Below are 15,449 nucleotides of genomic sequence, written 5' to 3'. Positions count from 1 at the left end.
TGCCAGACCCTTCTGAGCATTCATTGTAATGTAGTTGTGTATTGCTAATCTAATGTAAACTACCTCAGTGGCTATTGTCTAGTCTGGGGATTGCAGACTACATGTAAATATCCTCAGTCTTTCTGTTCACATCATTTAAATGAACATTTTCCACGCAGCTTGAAATTCATCCAATAAGAGAAGCAACCTTGTACAACCAATCCGATAAGGACACAGTATATCCTAAGGGAAGGCTATGGCTATATAAAGGGACTTCTTGGAGTCACCAGGGTTGATGGATGTTGCATAATCCAGTCTAAGCTCTTAGGAGCTGGCAAGGGGATCAGAACCAGGATGCCTTGTGGACTCGGTCTAGGGACTTTGGCTCCAACTAGAGGATGACTTGGCTACATGGCTTCAATCTAGGGACTCTGATTCCGATTGGAGACCATACCACAATCTAGGGATTTCGACTCCGGCTGCCAGGATTATATTATATCATCATACCAGAGACTACTTAAGGAAGAAACCCAGGTTGGGACAATTTGGTCACCTGGCTACAGACTTTGCAGACCTCAGCCAGCTTCCTAAATCTGGCGTTATTCCATTCTCGGTGGGTGCCCGCCGAAAGCGGGGTGCTGCTGGATTGGAGTAAGTAGCCCTGGAAGCTCTGAGGTACGGACATTCTAAATCCCTGGTGAGCCAGCGGAAGGGTGAGACTCTGTTGCCTGTTACATTTGTGTGTTTTGCTGGTTATGTGCTATTTGCCGTTAATTGTTTGGGGATCCAATAAAGTCTTACTATTGTGATTCCCTCACCCTGTGTTGTCTGAGTAGCGTTCCTCCCATGGTTAAGGAGGTCGGGCATTCAGTTGGGATGAGCCCTAGGCCATGCTGTCTTTCTAAAGACAGCCGGGCCAACGGACGAGAGCACCCACTGACTCCCGTGTCTCCACAATCGGTTACCGACATCAGTAGAGGATGCCGCGAACTGGGGGTGTGGATGGAGGGTGAGTGGAATTGTTTATTTTATGTGTGCAGCATAACAGGAGGTATAGCGGGAGGCACCAACATGGACCCATCATATCAGGGTGAGCTATACCAGCATGGACCCATGATGAGGAACATATAAACCAGAATGGGTGACATATACCAGAGTGGGCCCATTATGGGGATCATATGAACCAGAATTAGAAATATATATATATACCAGACATAGGGATATACTGTATATATACCAGAATTAGGGACATATATACCAGGATGGGCCCAGAATCCCAGAATGGACATCATATATACCAAGATGGGCCCAGGATGGGGATATATATACCAGGATGACGGACACATATACCAAGATGGGCTCAGGAGGGTGGACAAGTATGACAAGATGGAGAACATATATATGGTGATATCTATGTCAGGATGGGGATCATATATACTAGGATGGGGAATATCACCCCCATATCAGTGTCAGGAGTAGATTCCACACCCCCATAACAGTGCATCATGACCACATTTTTTGCTTCATATTTGTCTCCTATTTTTTGCCAGTAGAAACCTAGGAGCGTCTTATGGTCCAGTGCATCTTATAGTCTGAAAAATACGGTATCTTGAAAAAAATTCTCAGTCACTGGGAAAAATGGAAGCGTTCCAGAGTTATTAACCCCTTCTCCCCCATTTTTATGGGGGGAGTTGTGCCCCTTCTTCCGAGAGCCGTAACTTTTTTATTTTTCCATCAATTTTGCCATATGAGGGCTTGTGTTTTGTGGGACGAGTTTTACTTTTAAATGAAGCCATAAGTTTCACCACATAGTGTACTGGAAAATGGCAAAAAAAAAGTGTGGAAAAAGTGCGATTGCGTGATTGTTTTTGGAATATTTTATTCACTGTGTTCACTATATGGTAAAACTGATGTGTCGGGGTGATGCCTCAGGTCAGTACACGTTCGTAGACACCAAACATGTAAAGGTTTACTTTTATCTAAGGGGTTGAAAAAAATCAGAAATGTGTCCAAAAAAAGTGGCACACTTTTTGCGCCATTTTCCGTGACACATACTGTTTTCATTTTTCGGGATGTGAGGTTCAGTGATGGCTTATTTTTTGCATCTTGAGCTGACGTTTTGAATGGTACCATTTTTGCACAGATGCTACATTTTGATCGCCTGTTATTGCATTTGCGTAAAATTTGCGATGGCCAAATAACGTAATTTTGGCTATTGGAATTTTTTTTTGCTGCTACGCCTTTTACCGATCAGATTAATTGATTTTATATTTTGATAGATCGGGCATTTCTGAGCGCGATGATACCAAACGTGTGTATATTTTTGGGGTTTTTTAACCCTTTAATTTTCAATGGGTCGAATGGGGGGTGATTTGAACTTTGTTTTTTTTATTATTTTTAAAAAATTTTAAAACTTTTTTTTTTTTTACTTTTTTTTTATTTCATTAGTCCCTTTAGGGGAATATAAGGATCAGCAGTCTGATCACTCATTTATTTCTCCTGATCAGAGCTGAACAGCTCAGACCAGGAGAAATACTTGTCTTCTGTAACAGCCAGCTCTTTGCCGGCAGTAACAGGAAGTTAGTCATAATAGCGACAGGAGTCATCACATGACCCTGTGCTACCATGGCAACAATCAGCTCCCCATGATCACGTTACGGGGCTTCCGATGGCAGAGGGTAAGAGTTTGTTACCCGCTATGGCCATTTAAATTGCGCTGTCACATTTTGACAGCGCTATTTAAGGGGTTAACAAGTGCGGGAGGATTGCGAATCTACCTGCTCCTGCGAGGCACACATGTCTGGTGTACAAATCAGCAGGCATGTGCGGGGATTGCAGCAGGCTCACCGCAGCAGCCAGAGGTGATTAACCCTTCATGATTTAGGATGTACCAGTAGGCCCTTGGTCGTGAAGGGGTTACGACGTAAAGGGACACTGATCGGCATTGTAAAATTTGGTCTGGTAAGTAAGCTGAAAACAGGCTTGGGGGTGAAATGGTTGAATTATACTTATACAGTATCTCTATGCAGAAGTTTTACAACAATGTCTCAGACAAAAAAGTACAAAATGCAATATATATAAAGAATTAAAAGTCAATCAGCACAGAATGTCTATATCTAGAATACAATTTTCATTTTTCACAGGCCTCTTGAACCAGGAATGCTGAAGCTTAATTGTTAGAGATGGGTAATTCCTTCACTTTTGCTTTTCATTCGTTTTGATGAATGCAGTCATACACCCTTCATATCTTGTTTAGATGACAGAGCTTCTAATCGCCATCAACATTTACATGACAATGAAACCCTTTCAGTGGAATCACCTCCAGACTCCTCGCTGTAGCATCCTTTACCGTTTCTATAAAAGTGCCCCTCCCTGTGTAGATTACTCTCTATGAGATCATAACTTAGCATTTGCTTTTCTGCGATTCCAGCATTTATCTTATTTACGTGCCACTGCTTTGTCCATTGAGAGTTTTGGAAAGTCGTTATTTTTTGTGAACGCTGAGTACACATTGTTATGTATCTCATGTGGTTGTTTCAGCATGATTTATAAGCCTTAAATCCTGCTCATGACTTGGTAGCAGAAACCTAAAAGTACAAACACTGTGTAATATATCTAAATATATACATGTAAGATGCATTGATAACATCAATAAAACTGCAAATGTAAACGGAGGAAAAATTGCGCCGTTAGAAGAAATACCGGCTTCAGCAAACACAGAGCGATAACCAGTAGTAATATATAGGACACGTGTTACCCCTTTCCACTGCAAATGTAAAATGGCCTAAAAGCTGCAAGATCAGGACAGCAGTGATTACTGCTCAGATACGCTGACAAAATTACTTTCTGCAAGCTAGTGTAAGGAGGTTGACATGTTGTGTTTCCCCTCTGAAGATACAGTATCAAAGATTTTAATGCAGATGTTTGATATATGTCTTTGATGGTGCTGATTTATTACATGTTCTTTTAGGGTTAACCGTGTAGCCAGCCCACAGTTGGGAGGAGTGATGGGAATTCGTAGGGGAGAGATCAGGGAGATAGGGTGTGGTGTGAGCGATGTGAAAGTGAGATGTCAAGTGCAGTGTGGTGTAATGTCCGCCCGGGACCCTATTCTCAGGATGGCTGTCACGGACAGACTAGAGGCAAGCCGCCCACCAAGCAGAATAGTGAGAACCCCGAAACCCTTTAACCCCTATACAGGGATCTGGAATTATTACAGGGTCCAACAGGTCGCTGCTCTTGGAAGGCTGCAATCCAGGGAAGAATGATCGTCAAGCAAGGTCAAGCCAGGAGGTACAGAAAAGGGACAAAATCTGCAGGCAAGACCGTAGTCAGGAAATCAGGCTAAGGTCAAAGCGGAGTTGGCAGCAAAGTACAAAAAACGCAGGCAGGAGAATCGTCAGAGAGCAGGCAGGGGTCAAAACACAGGGAACAAATATACAAAGCAGGGCATGAACCAGAGAAAAGCAGTAATAACTAGGAGATATCTTGCAGGGAACAGCAGACCACTAAATGTATAAGAAGGGTGTCGTGCCTTCCAATAGGCTGGAGCTGGAAGCTGGTAACTTCACCTGGTAGGCACAAACACCACATTCAGCCAGTGGTACTGTAAGTCCCGGGCCTACCAAGCTTGGTGGATGGGCAGAGACTGCGCTCACCAGAGCTACTGGAATTGACTCCGCCTCTATCACAACCACCGCGCACCATGGGAATGCGGGCGACGCCTTGTGGCCGGAGGAGAAATTACAGCCGCAGACTCTGGTGGAGACTTGACAAGTGGTGTGGGAAGCCAGGCTCAAGAGAAATGGAGATAACTCATCTGGAGATGGACACATCCACAGGCAAGTCAGGGAACTCCTGCAAGGCAAAGCTGAAAAGTGTGCGGAACTAGTGTTGGAGAGGGAAAGGGGGACCTTAGATATAAAAGGGTTGGCCTAGTGTGGACACTGACAAGTGAGAAGTGCAATCTGATGTATGCTGACACAAACAATAGAGAAGATGGAGAAATTATGTTCTCCATCCTCTCCGCACTTGTGACTCGCATGCGAGAAAATCGGATCAAAGTAACCTGGACTGATCAGAGTTTGAGCCAAGCGTCATTACCATAATTGATCTGATTCTCTTGGAAGAAAAAAAATCATTGCCCGTGTGAGTGTGCCGCCCCCACGCCTGTAGCAGCCAAGCTGCTCGGATCCAGACCCGCTGTGTGGGTCGAGGGATCCTCCGGACCCGGGGGTCACGCGGACACGCCAAATGAAAAGGGGGGCATAGTTGTACGGGCTTGGCCGTATTCAATTCGTGACGCCACCCACGGTGTGTGGTGAAAGGTGGCACCACCGCTGCTGTTGTTGTGGGACACCCCGGGGGAGATGTAATGGCAGCTGGATGTTAACCCCTCCATGGGTAGGAATGGTTACCCCGGGGCCCAATGGCTCTGTGCAGGGGATGGCAATGGCAGGGGCCTGCGTGCCTAGACGTACCAGGGGATGTTTGATTACTCACAGTTGAATAAGTCACACGAGTCTTTTGGTAAACCAAGGTGCTGGTGGTTGTACTCTGGTCCCCCACCCAGGCTGGTGGTTGCCGTCTTTCCCCTCTGCACTGTTTTTGCTTGTGTTGGACTTCCCGTATGGAACACAGGAGTCCGCTCCCGGCTTGTTGTGTACCAGAGGAGCCGTGCCCGCTGACGCTGACCCGTGGAATCTACGGGCCTTGCGGTTGCGTAGTAAAATCCTGGCCTTAATTGGTTAATTAGGTAGGCCGTTGATTCCAGTTCTGGCTTCAGGGTCCAAGTACCCCCTCTGTGCACGGTTTCCGGGTCGGTACCAGCGGGCTCCAACCCTGTCCCGGTCCACCTCGGATCTCCAGCTGCTGTCTTCCCGTCGCCTGCTGACGGAGACCACCGTCTGCCACCTAGCCAAGGTACCAGGGCTCCGACCCTGGCACCTGTCAACTTGAGCTTCACTTCCGCTGGAGCTACACCTAGCCCCAGCCTCCACTCCTTTCAACTTGAACTTTAGACTTCAACTTCTACTCTCTGTTCTTCCTGCCCCAGGCTGTCTAGACCCCTAGGTGGGCGTTTCCTAACCGCCTGGTCCTGCCCACTGGTGTGCCTGTCTTGCCCTGAGGGGGGTGGCTAGGGTTTCAGGTCAGCTGTATGTAACCCTTTGAGGGATGGTGTTATATGGGGGCCTCTTGTGTGACTACCTGGTTTTGCCAGGGCGTCACATGAGCGCAGCCTTAATGGCATTTTTGAGGGGTTGTCAGTCTATTGGCAACCGTTATGATAAAATCCCCAAAAAACACAATGCAGGATACAGTTTACTCTTGTATCCATAATTTTTTTCTTTAAATGACAGCTAGAACATTTCACTTAAGATTTGAATCTAAGCAGATCTTTACTTATTCATTTCTTCATATATCTTCATAGGTGAAGCTCTGGTTTTCTCAAAAGTTCTAAATCAGGGGTGTATCAAGGGTGCAGCACCTGGATACTGGGGGATACATACTCGTATGGTCCGCAATGCCATTCTGTGTAGCCCACAACCATATAGACAGAAAAATGCATGTCTGACAGCAGGGCAGGTATTAGACAAAGTAGGGCCCTAAATGTTAACATATTGCACCATCACACTCAAATATTTAGCTTGTATTTATATGGGGTGAGTTGAGACCAGTATAAAAGTGCGATCGACAATATTGAAGTCGTTCAGAACTTGTTTCCAACCTCTTTACACTTGTTGACAAAAAATGATGGGCACAAAGCGATCATTAGAAGATAAATCAGTCTCTATATAGTACTATGTTATCAGCAGCACATCTGCAGTTGGCACTGGGCAATGTGCTGCTGAGAATAATGATTTTTGTTCCATCATATAAAATCTAATCACCCAATGAATTAGCAGCATTTTGCTTGTTCATTCGGGGTCTGTAAATTAATGCTACATACCTACAGTTGAAACCCGAACGTTCCATACACTCTCTAAGAAGACACATCTGCATTTTTTTTCTCACTATTTAGCATGAAATCAGAATAATCTTTTCCTGTTTTAGGTCAATTAGGAACCAAAATTATTTATATTTACCAAATGCCAGAATAATGAGAGAGAGATAATGTTTTAAGGCATTTGTATTACTTTCTGCAAAGTTAAAAGTTTACATACATTTCATTAGTATTTGGTACCATTGCCCTTACACCATATGACTTGGGTGAAACATTTTGGATCTCCTTCCACAAGCTTCCCAATAGTTGGTAGGAATTTGGGCCCATTCCTTCTGACAGAACTGGTGTAACTGAGCCATGTTTGTAGATCGCCTTGCTGGAACCTGCCTTTTCAGTTTTGCCTATAAATTTTCAATAGGATTGAGATCAGGGCTTTGTGATGGCCACTCCAAAATATTGACTTTGTTATACTTAAGCCACTTTGTAATCAGTTTGGCAGTATGCTTTGGGTCATTGTCCATTTGGAAGACCCATTTCCACCCAAGCTTTAAGTTTCTGGCTGATGTCTTGAGATGTTGCTTCAGTATTGCCACATAATCTTCTTACCTCATGATGCCATCTATTTTGTGAAGTGCACTAGACCCTCCTGTAGCAAAACAACCCCACAACATGATGCTGCTACCCCCCATGTTTCACAATTGATATGGTGTTCTTAGGTTTTGAAGCTTCTCCCTTTTTCCTCCAAATGTAACGATGGTCATTATGGCCAAACAGTTCAATTTTCGTTTCGTCAGACCACAGGACATGTCTCCAAAAAATTAAGGTCTTTGTTCCTGTTCATTTTCAAACATTAAGCTGGATTTTTTGATTCTTTTATAGTAACGGCTTCTTCCTGGCAGAGTGGCCTTTCAGCCCATGTTGATACCGTACTTGTTTCACTGTGGATAATGACACACTTTTACCAGCTTCCGCCAGCATCTTCACAAGGTCTTTTGCTTTTGTTCCTGGGTTGATATGCACATGTCTGACCAAAGCAGGTTCATCTCTGGTACACAGAACTCGTCTCCTTCCAGAGCGTATGATGGCTGTACATTCTCATCCTGTTTGTAGTTGCATATAATTGTTTGTACAGATGAACAAGTCACCTTTAGGTGCTCAGGGGCCCAAGAGGTAAGGGGGCCTATTTCCATCACCAAAGCAGCTGAAATTGTGCACTATTATAGTAAGCTATTGGATTGCAAGGAACCCATATACTGTTCTTGTCTCTGTTCCATCTGTATCTGCCCCTGCCTGTTAGTGAATTGTTGTGCACAATTAACAACAAGAATAATATTACAGTCAGTCTTATGGTCCTTATGCCATAGTTACAAAAAATATTGAATATTTTTATTGGCATTTGTTCACTGGACCCTTATAAAAAGGCATGTGGAGAATAAAAAATGACTACAAACTTGAAGATGGCTTTGACCCCGGTAGGAGGGCAGAAAGGCTCCTGGCAGAGGAAAGGTCACACACCAACGTCTGCTGTGTGCTATTGAACCAACGATACTCTTTTATGCTCCCATAAAGAACACGTTCTTTATCGTTTCTCTTTTCTGAGGGCAGCATTTTCAACCGAAAACCACAGGAAAACAGAACATGGATAAAATCCTAACATCAGGCAGACACAACTGGCTTGTATTCACTTGGAAGGCTCGGTGCACTCGCTGCCATCCAGGTAGACCAAAATTGAGATTTATATCTGTGTTTAGCTGATAAATAATTCAGCTGGGAAAGAAGTGCAGGACACCATTGTCATTAGCCTGTAATGTATGGTACGGGATGCTTTGTTATGTTTGTACTTGCAGTAAACCATTTATGACTTGCTTACTACTGAAATAGCAAACTGCAGAGCCAATCAATTGCATTAAACCTCCAGTAATAGAGAAGACGAGCACTTAACATAACAAAGTCCTTCAAAGTTTTCTCTTCAGATCCATTGTTTAAATAAATGGCCAAAATAATCATATTTTATAAATGGGAAAAAAAAACAGCCCCCATTTCTCAAATGCTGTTTTGTATTGTATTATAATAATGTAATGGCAATTTAAAATAAAATATATATATAAATAAATATATTATTTACATTAAAGCTATCAGTTCATTTCCATCTAGAAATCTAAACACACTACTTACTGGGTATTATTTAAAAAGTTTATTCTCCATCTCATTATTAATGATATTAATGCTCGGTAGATGTGGGTTCCACCAAATGGCACAGGGCCCCCACCCTTCCCCTGAACAGGGCCCCCACCCCACGCCCGCCATCTTGAGTCCTCAAAATGCGGATAACACTCAAAACAATGGTGGCAGAAAAAGATGATGCGTGACGCACTCCTCAGATATTCAGCCTGGGTATCTTAGGTCAATGCAGTAGGTGCTATGATGTTACCTGCTGCTCTCATATGATGTCACCTGCTGTTCTTATATGATGTCACCTGCTGCTCTCATATGATCTCACCTGCTGCTCTCATATGATCTCACCTGCTGTTTCTCATATGATGTCACCTGCTGCTCTGATATGATGTTGTTGAGGTGAGACTACAATGGATCTCTTAAGGTCTGACTGCCGTGTTCAAATTATAATGTCATGTGTGCACACGATTCTAAAATAACGGACTACGAGTCAGTTATAACTATCTCCATGACAGACGCCAGACCTTCTAGCTCTCTTTACTGTTTGAAACTTTTTATAGCTTTAGAGAAGTGAAGGGTGTAGACAAAATACAGTCCAACCAAGTTTCACAGGCTGGACTCAGGATGTATAGGAATTTGCATAGTCTCTGCTGGATTGGTTGTTCCGAACTTTAGGAACTCCTTTGTACCTCAACTTCTTTGGGAGTTGTCCAGGATGTAGGAGCCATCTTTAAGTTACATGTGCTGGTATATTGTATTAAGGAAAATCACTAAATATGTAGTGTGTACATACAGTTAGGTCCAGAAATATTTGGACAGTGACACAAGTTTTGTTATTTTAGCTGTTTACAAAAACATGTTCAGAAATACAATTATATATATAATATGGGCTGAAAGTGCACACTCCCAGCTGCAATATGAGAGTTTTCACATCCAAATCGGAGAAAGGGTTTAGGAATCATAGCTCTGTAATGCATAGCCTCCTCTTTTTCAAGGGACCAAAAGTAATTGGACAAGGGACTCTAAGGGCTGCAATTAACTCTGAAGGCGTCTCCCTCATTAACCTATAATCAATGAAGTAGTTAAAAGGTCTGGGGTTGATTACAGGTGTGTGGTTTTGCATTTGGAAGCTGTTGCTGTGACCAGACAACATGCGGTCTAAGGAACTCTCAATTGAGGTGAAGCAGAACATCCTGAGGCTGAAAAAAAAGAAAAAATCCATCAGAGAGATAGCAGACATGCTTGGAGTAGCAAAATCAACAGTCGGGTACATTCTGAGAAAAAAGGAAGTGACTGGTGAGCTTGGGAACTCAAAAAGGCCTGGGCGTCCACGGATGACAACAGTGGTGGATGATCGCCGCATACTTTCTTTGGTGAAGAAGAACCCGTTCACAACATCAACTGAAGTCCAGAACACTCTCAGTGAAGTAGGTGTATCTGTCTCTAAGTCAACAGTAAAGAGAAGACTCCATGAAAGTAAATATAAAGGGTTCACATCTAGATGCAAACCATTCATCAATTCCAAAAATAGACAGGCCAGAGTTACATTTGCTGAAAAACACCTCATGAAGCCAGCTCAGTTCTGGAAAAGTATTCTATGGACAGATGAGACAAAGATCAACCTGTACCAGAATGATGGGAAGAAAAAAGTTTGGAGAAGAAAGGGAACAGCACATGATCCAAGGCACACCACATCCTCTGTAAAACATGGTGGAGGCAACGTGATGGCATGGGCATGCATGGCTTTCAATGGCACTGGGTCACTTGTGTTTATTGATGACATAACAGCAGACAAGAGTAGCCGGATGAATTCTGAAGTGTACCGGGATATACTTTCAGCCCAGATTCAGCCAAATGCCGCAAAGTTGATCGGACGGCGCTTCATAGTACAGATGGACAATGACCCCAAGCATACAGCCAAAGCTACCCAGGAGTTCATGAGTGCAAAAAAGTGGAACATTCTGCAATGGCCAAGTCAATCACCAGATCTTAACCCAATTGAGCATGCATTTCACTTGCTCAAATCCAGACTTAAGACGGAAAGACCCACAAACAAGCAAGACCTGAAGGCTGCGGCTGTAAAGGCCTAGCAAAGCATTAAGAAGGAGGAAACCCAGCATTTGGTGATGTCCATGGGTTCCAGACTTAAGGCAGTGATTACCTCCAAAGGATTCGCAACAAAATATTGAAAATAAAAATATTTTGTTTGGGTTTGGTTTATTTGTCCAATTACTTTTGACCTCCTAAAATGTGGAGTGTTTGTAAAGAAATGTGTACAATTCCTACAATTTCTATCAGATATTTTTGTTCAAACCTTCAAATTAAACGTTACAATCTGCACTTGAATTCTGTTGTAGAGGTTTCATTTCAAATCCAATGTGGTGGCATGCAGAGCCCAACTCGCGAAAATTGTGTCACTGTCCAAATATTTCTGGACCTAACTGTATATATATATATATATATATATATATATATATATATATATATATATATATTTATATACATATATACACACACGTGTTAGTAAGAAACAAAAGCATTCATAAATATGTGTGTTAGGTTACATCAACTATACTATATATTTGAGTCTATGAAATGGCTGAATTAAGTATTTTTGATTCCTTAATTCTTATCCTCAACAGTCCCCCCTAAAAACTTATTTCTGCCATTTCTGAATACTAAGGGTACTGTGTTCCCTTAGGAAGAGAGGTAGAGATAACTGTGCGAAAGTTCTGCCTAACTGAATGTTCAGGCAAGGGCGGAAAGTGAAAGGGGATTTCTTCACCTGTTTGAGACCAAGTACTCCTAGGCGAGTCCTCACCCTTTGTAGTTGGACTTTCCCATGTCTCAAGGTTCTCTAAGTCCTCTTTTCTACCTATTTTGGCAATGATGGTCTGAGACTGTACAGGTCTTTTGAAAAGGATAAATATGAGCAGGACGCTCAGTGCAGTCCTGGTTGATCAACCCTTCTGCAATGCAAGGTGTTAATCCATTGAAGTTTCTGCGGTTGGATTGGCTCATCGAGTGTTGACTCATGGCTCTTCCTCACTTGTCCTTTAGGATCAATCAGTCTCCTGACTGGGGACCATGTGCGATTAACTCTAAATTTAAGATCTGGAATTGGAGAATACACCTGTTTATCACACTATATAGTCAATCATATAAAAATTGTACATGCCTGTGGTAAACCAAAAAACATCTTACATAAAGACCTGGTTATTACGAAAAGAAAAAAAACACACATTTTGTTCACGATTTGCCAGTTTCCACTTTTCTATAAAATATACACTTTTTGTAAACTCATTTTTTTTACATACCACCTTCATCATGTGCTTCACAGCAATAACGTCGTTTTCTGCACTGGAATGCCTCTGACCAAACCTGGAAAGAAATCTACACAACACACACAAACTTGCATAAAACCTTCTCATGAAATACATCTATAATCAGTCTGCAGTCTCTGGAATGGGTAGAGCCGGTGCAGGGTGTGTTTCTGTGGACTCTTTACAGTTTTTTCTCACTTTGTTTTAGGCATGTGTCTTAGAAGACTGGGTGAGTCTGTCCACCTGAGTACTGAACCCTGGTGTCACCAAAGCACACACTGATAATTGTCTTTCAGAAATGTTACCTGGGCCATCAATGAGAAGAGATCTCATAGCAGAGAAAGCTTACCACCCTTTATCCACAGACCTTCCTCAGTCAGCTGGCTCCCTGCGTCTCACACTCCATTCCTTGTTGAACCAATTATTCCTGTAGGGATTTAAGAACACAAGGAGTGGCAGGTATCACCAATGACGTGACAGGTGCCACCGAGGTATGGTCCGTATTGGTGAAAGACTCTCAACTCTAGGCCCGTTCATTACTTCTTTGTCGGCTACACCTGTGCGAGCATCTCCTCTGGCTCCATCACCGTCAGCTCAGGTCTAGACTTTATCTTCGTGAGCAAGGATGGTTGACCTTAGGGAGATCAACATCCACCACTGCGGAGACACCATCACGTGTTTCTCAACGCAGTGATTCTAGAGCAATGCCCCCTGGGAAATATTCAAAGCAAGAAGGCCTGCGGAGACACCATCACATGTTTCTCAACGCTGGCAGGAAACTAGCCAGGTCTTTCACCGGGAAGGAATAACCACGGGAAGGGCAGTCTCCAGTCAAGGAGACCACCTATGCCAAACATGGTATCAATCCACAGACAGCCGTTTCGGGGTATTTGCCCCTCATCAGTGTGGAGTAGGAATCTGGCTAGTGGGACATTGCCTAGTAAAAGACTATGTGAGCAAGGATGGTTGACCTTAGGGAGATCAACATCCACCACTGCGGAGACACCATCACGTGTTTCTCAACGCAGTGATTCTAGAGCAATGCCCCCTGGGAAATATACTATTATATTATATATGATGATATGATTATGATTATGATTATGATTATATAGTAGGTATATGATTCCTACTCCACACTGATGAGGGGCAAATCCCCCGAAACGGCTGTCTGTGGATGGATACCATGTTTGGCATAGGTGGTCTCCTTGACTGGAGACTGCCCTTCCCGTGGTTGTTCCTTCCCGATGAAAGACCTGGCTAGTTTCCTGCCAGCATTGAGAAACATGTGATGGTGTCTCCGCAGGCCTTCTTGCTTTGAATATTTCCCAGGGGGCATTGCTCTAGAATCACTGCGTTGAGAAACACGTGATGGTGTCTCCACAGTGGTGGATGTTGATCTCCCTAAGGTCAACCATCCTTGCTCACATAGTCTTTTACTAGGCAATGTCCCACTAGCCAGATTCCTACTCCACACTGATGAGGGGCAAATACCCCGAAACGGCTGTCTGTGGATGGATACCATGTTTGGCATAGGTGGTCTCCTTGACTGGAGACTGCCCTTCCCGTGGTTGTTCCTTCCCGGTGAAAGACCTGGCTAGTTTCCTGCCAGCGTTGAGAAACATGTGATGGTGTCTCCGCAGGCCTTCTTGCTTAGACTTTATCTTCAGTATACCTAGCTCATTTGACAACAGGAAAAATCTACAACCTACATACACATTTAACCCTCTTACCCACTCCTGTTCTACCCATCTAGAGAGGGCATTAATAAGTCACTGCCTCCTGTACCAATAGGAGGGGAGGGAGTGGTTCAAATTTTGATTACCTCATATTGTGTAAACCGTAGCATATCCAGTGTAGACTCGACCAACATCTTGTTCCATCTATGAAAACAAAAAACTAAAAATATGCATTAGATCATTCTTATGACTTTAACTCTGACCATGATACAGTTAGTGGTCATCTATACTTCACGACTAAAAATACTAAATAAATAAATAAATAAATATATAGTACAAGATTTTACTATTTCAGTTAACAGATATGCTTCAGAGTTTCTACTGCTGGAGAAATGTAATAGATGACTTCTCCTCCCTTCTTTTTCTTTTTTGTTTTTGTGTACCAATCTAGCAAAGTTAATAGTTTTTATGCTGCTATTCTCTAAAAGGAAAAATAAGACAGCAGGCAATATAAATATTACTATAAGACCCAATTAAAACAAACAATGGATATAACCCATACACTGCTGGGGAATTTTGATACCTTACGATAGACAACACGGTTCGAATATACTGTATCTATAAAAGAAAGGAAATCCTTTCATAATAAGAATAACTGAGACATGGTTAGATGACAGCTATGACTGGGCGGCTAACCTGCAAGGATATGAATTGTTTAGGAGGGATCGTAAAAACAGGAAAGGAGGTGGAGTCTGTCTATATATAAAGTCCAGGGGGGTGGAGTCTGTCTGTATATAAAGTCCAGTTTGAGGCCCAGACTAAGAGAAGATATACAAGAGGGAAATGAAGAGGTGGAGTCTCTATGGGTGGAGATATAAGAAGGAAAACTAATAAAATCCCTATAGAGGTTTGTTATAAGCCACCAAATATAACAGAAACTACTGAAAATGTATTATTAAAACAAATAGACAAAGCAGCAAATCACATTGAGGTGATTATTATGGGGGACTTCAACTACCCCGATATAGACTGTGAAACTGAAACCTGCGTATCTCAGAAAGGAAACCGGAAACCGGTTTCTGTCAGTAACCAAGGATAATTATCTGTCACAACTTGTGCCGGGCCCAACTAGAGGGTAGCCCTTCTGGACTTAATTTAAAATGTGTGTAGATGGGTAGGTAGCTGGCTTAGTGGTAGAAAACAAAGAGTGGTTATTAATGGCACATACTCTTATCCGGCCACGGTTACTAGTGGGGTGCCACAGGGGTCTGTATTGGGCCCCCTCCTTTTTATTATATTTATTAAGGATCTGGTGGATGGCTTACAGAGTAAAATATCAGTATTTGCAGATGA

This window comes from Anomaloglossus baeobatrachus, chromosome 2, assembly GCF_048569485.1.
Source record: "Anomaloglossus baeobatrachus isolate aAnoBae1 chromosome 2, aAnoBae1.hap1, whole genome shotgun sequence".
NCBI classification, from domain to species: domain Eukaryota; kingdom Metazoa; phylum Chordata; class Amphibia; order Anura; family Aromobatidae; genus Anomaloglossus; species Anomaloglossus baeobatrachus.
This window is presented reverse-complemented; position numbering follows the sequence as displayed.